Genomic DNA, 15,590 nt, shown 5'->3' on the forward strand with positions numbered 1-15,590 from the left:
TCTAACAGTTAGCATTTTTTTTTCTTTGCAGCACTCCATTACAAATCGTGATCTGACCGGCCTTGAGACTCGATATGCAGAGAGGCATGGTCTCACTTCATTGATTGACCGATTGTATAGATGCAGCGAAGTCACTCATCTTTCTTGTCCGTAGTTACCATGTTTAATTAGAATGCATTATTGTATGGTGGACTGATGTGTTGTTGTTTTTTTTTTTGCAGAGTCTGTTCGATGCTCCTTTGCGGCGGGATGAGCTTTCGGATGGCGAGGATATGTAGCTCGCCCTTGGATCCCTGGAGCTCACACACCTTTATTTTTTGGTCACCTAATTTGTGTAGACATTTTCTATGTATTAGTGATATCTTATCATGATTGTACCAATCGCTTTCATTATGTGATCATGTATTTATTTCATGTATCAGTGTTATGATTTCAATATACTTTGTTTTTGTTTGCACGAGCATTATACATAGTGCAGAAACTATTTTGTATAGCTCAAATAAAGCACACAGTGCTAGCTGCCCTGCCACAATTTCCCCCCCCTATTACCATCGCTATTAGCATCGCAAATTTATTGCTCGCATCATTATTGGTGTTGTTATTTTTATCGCAAACTATCAGTATCGCTGATACCGACGCCAATAATGATGCTGATACCGACTGTTCTATGGCGTCGCCAATAACGACACTTTTTGTGACGACGGGGGCAAATTTTGTTATTTACATTTTTGTCACTTTTAACATTGATATAACGCCTATATCTTGTAGTGTAGGGATATTCAGGTAACTGAGATACAAAGAATGCAACTACTTGTGAATAAACATAGACCATTGGTACCCAAGACTATCACAAACTCAAATTGTTAGTAAATCATACATCCCATAAGCATTTGCATCACTATGACAAACTACTAATAGAGGTAGAGGTAAATGCCATGTTCAAAGCATACGAAATCAAATTAGTCCACAAGCGGAGGTTAGTATATCCAATAGCACACAAGGGAGCATTTACATGAACCAAGAGTCCCACTGTCTCAAAGAACCAAGCTCAGTCAAGTAAGTACAAGTGTCTCCCACTAAAAGTGAATGAGAAATGCAAAGTGAGTAAGCAAAGCTCAAGACATATATATCAAAGCACCTGGGAAGTTCAAGTACATCACAAATACATCCGAGAGTAGAAGTGTCCAATGATGTTTTAATATTCGTAAGTGACTAAGAATAAAAGCTCAAAGAAATTGACCAAAGCTTAGTACATCAAATCTAGCTCAAATCCAAGTGCCAAAGCATGTCATAACCATATCCAAGCTCATACATTAATGCTAGCCAACACCATAGACATATAGCATACATAAAATTCTATGTAGGCCCAATAAAAATTCAAAGCATGAAGCTCATTGTTGTATGATAGCAATAAACCTCTACAAAACTAAGTTAATCAAGCTCCAAACAATACAAATAGCATCCCAAAGTATAATCATAACATTCAAGTACTAAAATAGCATCATCAAGGCATTAAACATGCATAATAGAGCTCATTGTTTGTTGTCCAAATCAAAACTAATATATTCTCTTTGAAATAGAGAGATAAAAAGTGCACATAATTAAATTTCTAAGTGCTCAAATCAGTAGCTCTTGTCATGTTCTTTGTTTCTAGCTACAGAATGCTTGAATCTAATACCGTATGTAAAAGTTATGGCCAAAATATAAAAGTGCTATCAAGCAATCATAGATGTCCACGACTTCTGAAGCATACTTTGTATCTACTCAAAATAGATAGAATGACTACTTCTTAGCTCAATAAGCACTCAACAAGACTCAACTAAGCCCTAGGAAACTCCTCAACAAGTCGGTTGGAACAAGCTAGGAGAAGGAAATACTCAATGTAAACCTCAAGAGGAAGAAACAATGGTTACCATGAAACCTTGAGCTAAAGCTTTGAATCCACGCTAAAGCAAAGGATGAAGAAACTCCTCAAATGGTTGGATTTGATACCAGTTGAAGGGTAGAGCCTGAGTGGAAGCACACAAGTGGAAGCAAGAGCTATGGCGAATGGAGTAAGAGAGCAAGAGAGAGAGACACCGTATGTGGGAACTCCCACAATCACAATGTGTGACCGGCCTTCCCTTATTCAATAGTCACTGAAAGAATAAAGAATAAAGTGATAATGATGGGTGTCCACCACTTGCAATGTATAGGTATGAAATCGTAGTATGTGAAGTAAATACAGGGTGCCATAGGCACATGTGCCTCTACCCCTAACATACAAGATATACTAAGAAACCATTTCACTTTGGGTAAGATATTTTCCCATTTGATCTCAAGATCAAAACCTATAGACACTCTACTATTCCCAACTTCCCATATATCTTCTATGACAAAAACACCTGCAACTTGCAAGCTAAAAAGAATAACATCTTTTGCCATGTGATGGTGACCAAATATCACAAATAGAATATCAAACTGATCATCCCCTTGTAGTTGCAACTTGTGTCTCAATTGTTGCTAGATCGTTGTGGCTTTACATCCATCCAAGAAATATATCTAGGAGTTTCTTTTTCACCACATGTGTATAAGCCATATGTAATGCCTCTTTCCTTTAGTTTATGGGTAGAGAAAAAAGCACCCATGGCAACTTTCCAAGTGAAAACTTTGTACTTGAGAGGGAGGCACATGGTCCAAAGATCCTTCAAACTATTTGAATATATTTTCACTAATATAGATCTTCCATAGCTTATGGACTCTTGCAATTTCTGATTTTGAAGGTTGTGTACCCATGCAAAGCTTCTTCCATATAGATGTCTTCAAGATAGAGATGTTGTTATGAGGTGATGAAGTACTCCTCGACTCCTCCATTTGCCGCTTGGTAAATTCCCATGGAGGCTTGCTTGTTGTGGTGAGATGATATTTAGATGTAGCTTCTTTGAGGGTGATCAAATTGCCATTTGATTTGTACCATTGATAAAATTTGTAGGGTAAAGGGCTAGTAGTTGAACAAGGGACAACGATAACATAGTTTCTTGACCCTAGTAGGGGCCAATTATAAAACCCTCACCATCTATGAGAAGAACACCAACTTTGGGAAGTGGTTACAAGAATGCTACATGGCTTTCAACTTTTGTAGGAAACAAGGGTTCAAACCTCGTTTATCATTGGCACACATATGTTTCTACTTTGGCTTGCATTTATTATACATTAGAAGACTCATTTTTTAACATGGGAGTTTATAGACCAAACATTATTGCACGATTATCGAATCAAGATGATTTGAAAGTAATTTTGCTAGTAGAGATAGACTTTATGTACATCTTAATCCCAAAACTTCAAAATTTTAAAAATAGAAAAGATCTATAAGATGATTTGAAATTAATTTTGCTAGTAGAGATAGACTTTATGTACATCTGTGTAATCCCAAAACTTCAAAATTTTAAAAATAGTAAAGATCTATTTTGCAAACTCTTAGCTATTCAACTACTGGCCCCTTTACCCTATGCAACTTTCTTTGCAAGTGTTTTTCTTCCCCTTCTTAGTATAAGTGCAAGAGGGGATGAGGAAGGGGAACGGTATTCCATGACCGAAAAATTATCATTTTTATCATGACCATGATGACCCAAAGATTGTGTTGCATCCTCTAGACATTGAACCTAGTCTTTTGTCAAAAGCTTGCATTAGTCCATGTGATTTTGCTACCATCAAAGCTTGTGCATTTAGGAGCTCCACTATAAAAAGTTTCCCATCTCTACAAAGGTCTTTGTTTTCCTCAAGAAACTCCATCAACATGATTGCCCAAGGCTCTTATTGTTCCCAACAATTCACCATAAGTTTTTTTTTGGTTTTCCTTGATTCTACAACCACGTCAAGCATCTGGAGGCTTCCCTTGTCTTCCTCCTTAAGACAAGTCATAGCTATAAGTGGCATATACCTCCCTACACCTCCGTTCTTCCATAATGCTTTTCCCATTAGACCATCCCAAGTCTTTTGTAGGTTAGTGCTCCATGTGAGTAAAGGTAGATAAAATCGGATTTTCTCCATCATCCAATTGGTCTTGTGTAAAAATATTGGATCTAGAGCAAGGCAAGAGCTATGGAGGTTGGAACGTGAAGACTAAATTCATGATGACATGGAAAATGAGTAGACAACTATTACACAAGTGAATTAGGTTCCAAGATGGAAGCTTGGTGTTATAAGATCCGAGATACATGCTCGACTTTCTTATATACTTAAAATATATATGGCGAATATTATGCTGGCATAGAGGGAGAATAGATGAAAGAAAAGAAAGAGGTAGAGAGAGAGAGAGAGAGGAAGAGAAATTGGCAACACACTAGGGACTGGAAGATGGACCAGTCCCCCCCCTTGTGGAGTTATATTATTGACAAGGAGCAAGCTCCTCCATTACACATAAGCCAGTTCTTATTTGTAGATCTTGGAAACAAGATCACGATTCCTTGCATGGTATACAACCGGCTAACACTTGCACAACTTAGAAGTTGGCACCTTTTGATCATTCTCGAGACTCCTTCTCTTCTACACAATATGTCTAGGGCTCTCCTCTTGGCGCTTGATTTCAGCAGAGCTTCCGCAGCACTTGCACCTTCTCTTCTCCTCTTGGAACTTGATTTCAGCAGAGCTTCCGCAGCACTTGCACCTTCTCTTCTCCTCTTGGAACTTGATTTCAACAGAGCTTCTGTAGTACTTGATTTTAGTAGAGCTTCCACAGCACTTGCACCTTTTCTTCTCCTCTTGGATGCATGCAAAGTGATGCTTTCTTTTTTCCTCTCTCACACCCAAGGAGAGCCTCCTCTTTTATAGGCTTTCAAGAGCATCTCTTCTTGGAGAGAGACTTGAGTTAATCTTCATGCAAGATGTGGTTGTTCTAGGCCCTACTCTGGAGCACTAACTTCGAGATATCTCTCGGTGCATTGTTCGGATGAAAAAATGTCCAAAAAAAAAGTTGTAGATCTCGCTGTTTTTTATCATTTACGCTTCTCATTTTTAGAGATCGTCTTTCTATTGAGAGATATTCTAAAAATGGATTAACCGTGTCTTTTTTTTAAAAAGAACAACTTCTCAAACTATACTCTTAACTTGTGGTCCATGCAACCACCTTAAGGAGAGTTCATTAAATTGACTTGGGCCTCAACCTTAAGATTGACTTCCACACAAAAGCTTGTGTCTTTTTAGACCTTAGAAAGAGAAAATCACCCCATTAAGTGATGTTCTAGGAATATTGGTCTCTAAATGGTCTCATGGCCATGCTAGATCATCATCAACACTTAAAGAAAAGTGAGTCACTAATTTATTGCCATGAATTTATTAAATAGAGAATGTGTAATAAGCAATCAATTTAGTGACATCCCTCTGGCTTCTAAACAGTTGACCTCAACTGTAGAGGGGATACATAGTTCTTAAGAAGATCTGGAAAGTCTTGTAGTTCTCTCTGAGTCATAAACTGAGTGTCCAATGGGGGATAATTCTTAAACTTAACCAGATACTTTTGTAATACCTTACCTGACCTTAGAGTATTTTCCTGATGGTGTAAAATTCTTTCAGACAAAAGAAACTCTTCTTTTTCTTCTATGTCAGGTAAATCTTCCTTGATTGGTTCCATTGGAGATTCTCCAATATAGGGACGTAGCAAACTTATATGGAAAGCATTATGAATGTTCCAATGACTTGGCAGATCCAAACAAAAAGTCACATCATTTATCTTATTTGTGATCTTGAAAGGGCCATAATAGCGATTAAAAAGCTTAACCACTTTACCCTTTTGACATTTTTGCTTCTTTAAGCGAGCCTTCTCAAACTTAAGAAGAACATGTTGTCCCAAATTGGGATCTAACTTATGACGATGCTTATTAGCTTTGTGTTTCTACTTCTCGTGTTCTTTGGATAATAGCTTTTACTTGAGTGAGAGTTGTATCAATGTCTCTAACAAACTCATCTGCTACAAAGATCTTATCCTTTGTAAGAAGGATGGGTGGTAAATGAGGCTCACCATAGATGATCTCAAAGGGTGCCTTACAAGTACTAGAGTGCATTGTATTATTGTATGCAAACTCTACTAAATGCAAATGCTTTTCCCGTTCTCTTTGATTATCAGAGACATAGGATTTCAAAAGGTCTAGAACAATAGAATTAGCACTTTCACTCTGCCCATCCATTTGAGGATGATAAGAGGATGAAAACTTTAACTTTGCCCTGAGGTTCTCGAAGAGAGCTTGCCAAAAGAGGCTAGTCATGCGGAGATCTCGATCACTTATAATGGACTTAGGCATGCCATGATGTTTGAAAATATGAGCAACGAATAGCTTAGCCATATGATCAGCTTTGATTGTCTTTTGCACAGGTATAAAGTGAGCTTGCTTACTGAATCTATCAATGATAGTCCAGATTGCATCGTTGTCTGCTTGTGTGCGAGGAAGCTCCATGATAAAGTCCATGGCTATACTTTCCCAAGGCTTCATTAGGGGAGTTTTGAGGTCTCGAAAATGCCTTTTAGGATGTGGAGAGAGAGTGCTCTAGACCAATAAGAGCAAAGCCTTCGTAATGGAACTTCTATTTTAAAAAAATAAAAAAGTATTTTACAAAAATATATAAATATAATAATATTACAAATTTTTATTTTTATTATCTATTTTTAGTCTCTTATATTTGTGATTATGACATGTTTTGCATTAATGGCATAGAGTCTCGGCTACTTTTATTTAATGATATTTCTAGATTAATGATAATGACTGATGTAATCGAAATTCAAATTGGTGAAAAGCATGGCACTCGGTTTTTTCCCTCCTTTCTTTTATTCCTCTATTGTTTTTCCCTCCTTTATGGTAGCCTAGTCCTCCCCCCCCTCTCTCTCTCTCTCTCTCTCTCTCTCTCTCTCTCTCTCTCTCTCTCTCTCTCTCTCTCTCTCTCTCTCTCTCTCTCTCTCTCTCTCTGTGTGCATGTCTCTCTCTCTTCTACGATGGATACAGAAATTCGACCTTCAACAAGGCGTCCAAGCTCCCAAATCACATCCATATCAGTGTTTAACTCATTCCAAATTGATGGAAAATGGATTCCTACTATCATTAGCAAAGGTAGTTGGATCACCATGCAACAAGCAAAACGTGGAAAAAGGCAAAGACATGAGAGCTCATTTATCTCTGCTTGGAAGGGTAGAATCCGAGATTTTAAGCTTGGAGCAAATAAGAATAGCATCAAAGAGGTACTAGTGCAACATGTGTTCATGTATAGAGAGCTGTGTTTGAAACCTGGATCTTCAAAGCTTCCAATGCATGGACCAAATTGTAAGAATTTGATTCTTAAAGTTTTTCCTTTCTTAAACATGGTTTAGGTTTTTCCATTATAATATTTGTTTGTCTTATAGATGTCTATCCCTCTAATCTTGAGGAATGGCAACCAGCGGAGTCTATTATTGATGGTATTGATGTTATACATGGTTCAATTGGAGAAGAAATGTATAGAGGCAAAAAGAAGATAGAGCTTTCAAAGAATGGAATATTCTTTTATGACCATTCTTATGTTATTCCTATGCGGCGTTGCCAATGGGGATCAATAAAACTCCTTCCTTTGCTAGATTTTTCAAGCTTTGAGCGGCCTTTGCTAAGTGCAGCTACTAGTGAGGGCTATAGATGTAAGATATTTTCTGAGATCCAGAAAGCACTAAAATCTAATATCTCAAGTAGGCTAAGCAAAGTTACTTTGTTTATGCCTATTAATATATTTATTGATTTCTTCTCTAATATGGAGATAAGAATAACAAAAACCATGCTTTCAGTGAAGAGATTAACATATGATCATATCATACAATTTGTTGATGAAGGATGGGATACAAGGACAGAAGGAAAAATTATATGTAAGATAGATCAAGACTCTATAGCTTGTAAATATATGATTGCTACTCAAAATTTTATCCTTAGCTTTTACTATAGTCGATGGCATTTTGTTGGTAGTAGTCTAGTTGCTTTAGACCAGAATCTTAATGATTTTAGCAAAGATCCTATAGTGGATCTTGATATTTGGTTCAACAAGGATATTATTGCAATCTTAAAGATCAGAAAATCATGTATGCTACATCAAGTGAGGATGGATTTACAAAATGAAGACATTGAACTACCATGCTCCTTTGTATTCCAACTTGACAAGAAATGAGTAAGTTTTCACATCATATTATATCTACTTAGATGTATATCAAGATCTCACTTCCTAATTAACAAACATTTGTAATTTATTTTTTGCAGATATCGAAAAGGAGAGAAAATAATATACATTGCAAGGATATTCAGGAAAAGATATATTTACTATCAATATAAAATATATGTACAAATTTTGTAGCAGATGTCTATCTGCCATCTCTATGAGATATACAAGGGCTGAAGGGCAAATTTCTATATATGAAGGCTTACAAGGCGATATGGCAAAGCTTTTTTTTTTTGGAGAAGTATCCTTTCTAGGAGTCCTTTTGCCTTTCTTTGATGTCTTGGGTATAGAAGGTGTTGAAGCTGTGGCTTTGCCTTCCGTGGTTATAGGCACCGCATCTCCTTCATGGTGCAAATCCCCACCAATCTCTGTTGTTGGTTGCATTTAATTGACCATTATATACTTCAAGAGCTTTGCTTTGACGTACCAAACATGCTCAGATGCATAACAATCCTTCGAAAACTGTCACACATTTATAGAAAAAAGAGTTTTAGTTCATTATTGTTCTTACAATAGACTATATTTTTATCATCAATGGACTATTTGCAATTAATATCTATCTTAAAGTTTAGCATCTTTCATATTACCTTTATGTGTTTATCATCATTAAGATAAACAAAGTTAACCATTCTTCTAGCATTTGCAATCACCCTCCAGCCACAAGAATGGCTATCATCCTGATGGGGACACTGCAACCACCAACACAAAGTAAAACTATAAAGAGGACGGATGGTAGTTCATAGAATAAACTTATGTTTCAATTATTTTAATGAATAACTTACCGCAACTTGTCTATATTGCATTGTTGCAAGCAAATCAGACAGCATAGGGGGTCTTTTCTCTAGCTCTTCAATTAATCTTTTGGCACCTCTATATATAAAATATATTGAAATTTAGAGTACTTACAAAAAAAAGAATTGAAATATCAAGGAGCCCTTGGATAATATAACTTACAATTTAGCATTTCCATGGCTTCCTTTCATAGAGTTGATTAAAAAACATTGCTTATCCACAAGGTCTATTGCAATCAAGCTCCAATGAGAACTAAAAGCAATCATATCTCAACAAATTAGTAGGATAAAATCTCAAAAACTCTAATAGAATATTGAATCACTTACTTTTCATTATATGGAATTATAAGGAGCTCCAAAGTATCGAAGTCAATCAAATTGAACCGGTGCTCAATAAAACTTTTATCAAGCTCGTTTCTCATAAAGAATGAGATAGATGGATCAAGAACCTCAATTTTTTGTTGCATATCCAAAGGAAACTCATGCATTATACACCTAGAAAAGGCATAGAAATAGTGAGTATAAACAAGAAAAATCTTATTGTTAAAAAAATATCAAAAAGTATAAGTAATTATGGATGGATATACCTTAGGCCAACAAGAATAATACTGTCATTTACTTCTCTTCTTTTATCCTTAAGAATCTAAACACATGCAGCATCAAAGGAGATAACCTCAGTTCTTTTGCCTAAGTCACCAGGTAAGAAACAAAACATACTGAATCCTTTTGGATTAGCTGCTTCAAGAAGGGTCGCTAGCTCATTTTCAAAGGACTCTAGTTGCTATGCTTCCCTTTCTTCAGCCCTTTGCCTCCTATACTCTCTCCATTTATCTGCATGTTCCTCTTTAGCTTTCTCCTCTTTGTCATGTTGCCTTGTATCCCTCTCATGGATGACATCCTCAACCCTGAGACCAGAATCATCTTTCTTTCTTCTAGTTGGGGGCACATTAAGGATATTAAATGTCTTCATATCAGTGAGGGGAATTGGCTCAAGGACCTTTGAAAATCTATATTTTAGCCTCCTAAGAATTACCATGTCCTTGTCCACGAGTGTGAGCCTATGAGCATGAGTAGCACAAATATAGGCATCTTGAAAAAACTCAACTAAAAAATCCTCCGTGGCTTCTTGTATACAATTAAGAGCTGTTCTTGTCCATCTGAAACTATCCAAACTATATTTGTCACAAATCTCCCTGACAAGCCTCTGAAAAGACAACTTTGGAATTGCATTGTCAAGAGCCTTTATTGCCTTCCTAATCTCCCTTAGGCACCTGACATTATGAGAAAACTTTCTCTTTGGCTTTGACTTTCTAGAGAGCTTCTGAGGCTTTGAAGATTGATGAATCTTTGATGTTAAGCCCCTAGGTTCAATCTTCTCCTTTCTTGCTGTTGCCTTAGTCCTAGCCATCTGCCAAAAAAGACATGTTACTTCTTCTCTAGCATGTCTAGCAAAACGCGAGTTTCAGACAAGAGGTATCCATGCTGCATGTTGTTTTCGCGTTTCAACTGAATTTTTCTTCAGCGTGTCCAGTGAAACGTGAGTGTCAGGTAAGGCGCCTCCTTGCAACTACTTCTTTTCGCGTTTCACCGGACTTGTTGTCCATTGTGTCCAATGGAACGCGAATTTCAGATAGGAGGCCTCCTTGAAGCACGTTCTTACATAAAATATCCACAGAATTAAGGAAAAAGTTTGAAGGATTGCCTTAAATCTCCACAACATTAAGGAATGCTCCCACTGTGGAAAAAATTCTTTTGTAGTGCTAATAAGCTCATAATAACATAAAAGATTAAGGAAAAGTATCAAAAAAATGCATTAAATGGAGCTTGTTATTGAAAAGCATGATGCAGAAAACCATACCTTCTTTGGAGCTTGTTCTTCACAATCTCAGCCTGATGACGAGAATGTGCTCGAAGGTTTCCTTTGTTGGGGAAGCAATGAAATGCGTAGAGATTGGAAGGAATACCAAAGGTGAAGGCGGAGTAGCAATGTTTTCTGCTTGCTGGAAATGCGGTGAAAGGCGAAGGCAGTGAATTTGCATTGGACTCAATATTCTTGGCAAAGTGTTAAGTAACATACGTGTGACGTATTTTCGCTTTCCGAAAATTTTTCATCGATGGTACAAGCATTACTTGGCAAAGTGTTAAGTAACACACGTGTGACGTATTTTCAAAAAAAGGGAGTGCGCACGTCTTCGAGGAAATTGATACGGTGTATTAAGTGAGATACGTGTGCACGTATTTTGAGGTATTTCGTGCATGCAAAAATATTAGAAATTTCATCCAAATTTGCGGTCCCGTTTATTTTTCCATCATTACACAAACTTTTTCGTTGAAACTATCACCACATGCTTAACGGTCAATATAAAAGCCTTTCGAAGCCATTTCTCCGACACTGTCTTCCTTTCTCCCGAAATTTCGTCTTGACTTCCCTTCAAGGTCCTTGCTTCCTGTGTGAAGAGCAGTTCAACAATCTTTGATAGGTAACAAATTTTTTTTATTACAAGTATTTTAACAAAATAAATTTGATTAATATAGAAAGAATTTTTAATAACACTTGAAAAATTACAGATGTTATGTGCTTTGTATCTTTCAAATGCAGCATAGCTTTTCCAGAAAGGATTTTATCATAAATTTCTGTGTTTCCATAGAATTAATTTATAGTTCATGTTTCTCTTCTTGATTTGCATCTTTTGACCGGTGAAAGGCGAAATAATGTCCATGTTAGTGATATTTTGCTAAGTATCACGTTTCACCGATGAGATATTGAAATAATTTTCGTCTTCAAGTAGTGTCCGGTGAAACACGATTTCTTCACTGGCATTTGCCTTGGACACTTTTATTTTCACGTTTCACCGGTCAACTAAAAAAATTTCTCCTTTTTTGATTTTTTTGTCTTGAAAAATGCAATTTCGGGACCTCTTTCCATGGTTCCATCTTGTTTTATTGGATATTGTTGCCATTTTGCTTTGTTTTCAGGGATAAATCTTTTCTTGGTCAAGATGACAAAGAGGAAGCTATCTCTGGAAGGAATGGATGAGGAGGAGCTAATGGAGACATCTAATGATAGGCTCTTTGATTTCTTACACACCACTGGAAATTCTTCCAAGTTTGGCTATATCAGGGAAATTTTCAATGTTCCTTTTGATTTGAAGGAGTTATTGGAGAATCTTGAAGATAAACTTAAGGAGCACAGATGTTTTTACGATAGACATGTGCAAGGTTTGGAAGTCAAAGGATTTGTTCATTATAGTGATGTCATGGGAGCCACCAGTATATCCAGGTCAACTTTGCTAGGCAGGTTCAACCTCATTGATGAGGAATTAGGAAAGAAAGAAACATGTTGCCCTTTCTACAGGTATCAACACCAATGCCTTCTGATCCACAAGGACGTTGGATTTATTGTGTATCTTCAGTACATGGAAAATTCTTCTCCAGATATAGACCAACAGGGAAAGCTAGAGGATATTGCAAGTATGGATAAGGAGGTCGAAGAGAAGGAGGAGATGTTCCAAGAAGATGTTGAGAATCAACTTGTCCAAGGTTTTGATGTAGGTTTGTTCAAGAGTGACAATATCACAATGGTGGAAGAAAAGGAGATCGAGCCAAGTGCACAGGTTGATGAAAAATGTCCTCTTGCATGTGTTCCAACATTTTTCACTTATCTTATCAACAAGAAGAGATATGTGTTGCTAAATGATATTCAACATCTTTTTTATCTTAGAGAAGATTATTGCTTAGCAATCCTTGCAGGTTGGGGAAAAAATGACATGAATTTTATAGGTTATGAACAAGAACCATTAGCAAGTCTTGATGTTGAGGGAGAGAATTTCCAAGATAGCTCTATAGCCTTACATACATGTATTAATCAGATCATAGAATATGAAAAGGGGGGGCTACTTACAGAAGAAGAGTTATTGCAGGTCCAGAAGAAACTTCATATTGATGATGTAGGGTATGAAGAGAGATTGAAGTCTCCATCAGATGAGAAGCCCAAGAGTTCAATAAATCTTTATGATGATAGTCTTCTTGAAGAAGACGAACACCCTAAGGTATGAAATATAATTCGAAGTTACCCATTGAGTTTATGTTAGACTTTATTATGCATTATAGATAAATATCTTATATCTTGTACGGTTGTGTAGATTGAGATTGAAGATCTAGACAACTTTCTTGGAAGGGCCAAGGGCTCTAGGCCAATGAAGCTTGGAAAAAATCAAAGCCTTGGCCATTATATTAGAAACTTAAACAATCAAACAATTGTAATATATCATAGTAGATTGTCAAGCTCTCCAAGTCTACCAATGATAGCTTTGAGAGCTATCTCAAAGGTAATTGGATCTCAAGTTTTCAGCAGAGGTTTGGACAAGATCATTTTAGTGGAGAAGGAAGAAGCCATAAGATTTTTTGGCTTCATGCCTGGATACAGTGGATCTAGAGCTGGATATTTTGGAGTTCTTGGCTCCTATTTGCTCTCTTATGTAGGAGATAGTAAGAATTTGAAGCTTCTTCTAGGCTATCGAAAACAAGAGTTTTTGAAATACAGAGGTCTTATTGAGTGGGATGAAACAAAAGATTCCTCTAGAGGCCCTGTCGAGATACCTGAAACCAAGGACTCCTCTGAAGGCCCTATTGAGGTGCTTGAAACTAAGGACTCTTCTGCAACACAATCAGACTAGAAGATGCCAAAGATTAAGGGTTTCTTGAAATCCATCTTTTCCCAACTCTTTGTTTGGTTTGTAACCATTCTGTAAATCTTTGCTTTGCACAAGAATTTAAATATCTATCTTTTCTTCTTTGGGTAACAATTTGTATAGTCCTTGTTAAAGATGATGTATTGCTTGATGTGGTTGTATCTTTAAGCTTGAATTTATGCCAAATTTGTTGATAGAACCATTGAAAGACCTCTAATAAACTGTTGGCTTTGTGTCTTCCACCTCCATGTCTTGTGTGTCTGAAATATTTTGTTCTTGCTTGATAATGTGATTTTTCCATACCTTGGGTTGACCAGATAGATAGAGATCCATATTGTTTAATAAAGTATGGAGCATGGTTGTATAGAATATGCTACATAGTCAACAAATAAAGAAAGTTATTAAAAAACATTATATGAGTTCGACAATGAAGAAACAAACATATACAAACTTCTTACCATATAGTGAGTAAAGTGTTGATCACCCCAAGCTTCTGTCATCGCCTTTTTGAAAAGGATCAATTGGTTTTTAAAGTCTTTGAGATCATCATCATTCCATTCAGTCTTATCATAATAAAAAAACACTTTATCTAGTGTTTCCCAAACTTTAGCTTTTCTATTCCGAGCTTGTCCATTATCAGTGTGATCCTTAACTGCATTATGTAGGGATTTCCATTGATTAAATTTAATAGTTGAGCCACCATTTCTCAAGTTTATCTTGCCAAGTCTCCCAATAAAGCCTAGAAACCTTCTAGCCTTCACTCCACCAATAGATGGTTTTTTTGGGACACAATTACCATCCTTAGACTTCTGAAGATCTGGTTCAATAACAACATTGCCACCATGCAAACCAATTGCAGAGAGAACTTTTTCAACTTTTGTTATAGCATTTGTTCTAGTTGATAATGGCTTCAACTTCCATGCAAATCCTATATAGAGATGAACAAGCTTTTCAATTATCTTGCAAAGTGCATGAAGTGTATAAATATGGGCATTTGCTAAAGGAATGTCCAAGACTAGTTTAAACTGTGGATCCTTATTGTACCTAGAGGGAGCTCTATTCCAATTGCTTGAGTTTAACTCTACAGTTGGTGACATGCAGTATAAGCAAGGAGATCTCGAGTTGGCTCCCTTTGATACATTATATATACATTTGAGTGTCTTTAGGTCACCAGCTATGTGCCATCAATCCTGTAGTTCCCAAATCCTTCAACAAATAGCTCTTCTCCTACTTGTTGCCTTTGAATAACATTAGGTATTGATGTTTGATGAAAAACCCAATATAGTATATCAAAATTGTCAGTATCTACCTCAAATGCTCCTAGCCGCCAGATGTTATATTCAGATTGAACACTAAATGATGTTGAGTGATTGCAATGACCTGACGAAAGTGCTCTATTCATCAAGGTGATAGATATTCTCTCCAATTTTTTACATTTCAGAATCTCACTTTCATCAAGTTTAATCACAAATCTAGCCACTCCCTGTGCCTCTGCTATATTGACAAGTCATAAAATTTGATCATTAAGCATTGTAGGGTGGGCAAGCCAAGGAAAATATTGTTAAATTCATTGAATGTAACCTCCTTTTTCTTGCCCTTGAAGCTAGCCTTGATATGAAAAGGCTCACCTAGAATCTCCATCACTTTGTTGTTAACTCTTTGCCTGATAGTCCTAACCACAAATGGCTTCGGAAGTATGCAATTGCGTACATGTCCTTGCTTCATATTTGATTGTAAAAGCTGGAAAGTTGCATATAAGCATCTCGACTGATACCAATACTATCCAGTGTCTTCTGTACTAACTCAAAATCCAAAGAATGATCCTTTACAAATGACTCCAAGCATTGTTTCTTTTCCTTTTTAAATTTCTTCTTCTCCAAAATATCCTTTGAAATTATTGAGGGAAGAA

The sequence above is a fragment of the Lygodium microphyllum genome, chromosome 9, assembly GCF_053477565.2.
Source record: "Lygodium microphyllum isolate KBCC chromosome 9, Lygodium_microphyllum_v1.1.10, whole genome shotgun sequence".
Classification (NCBI taxonomy): Eukaryota; Viridiplantae; Streptophyta; class Polypodiopsida; order Schizaeales; family Lygodiaceae; genus Lygodium; species Lygodium microphyllum.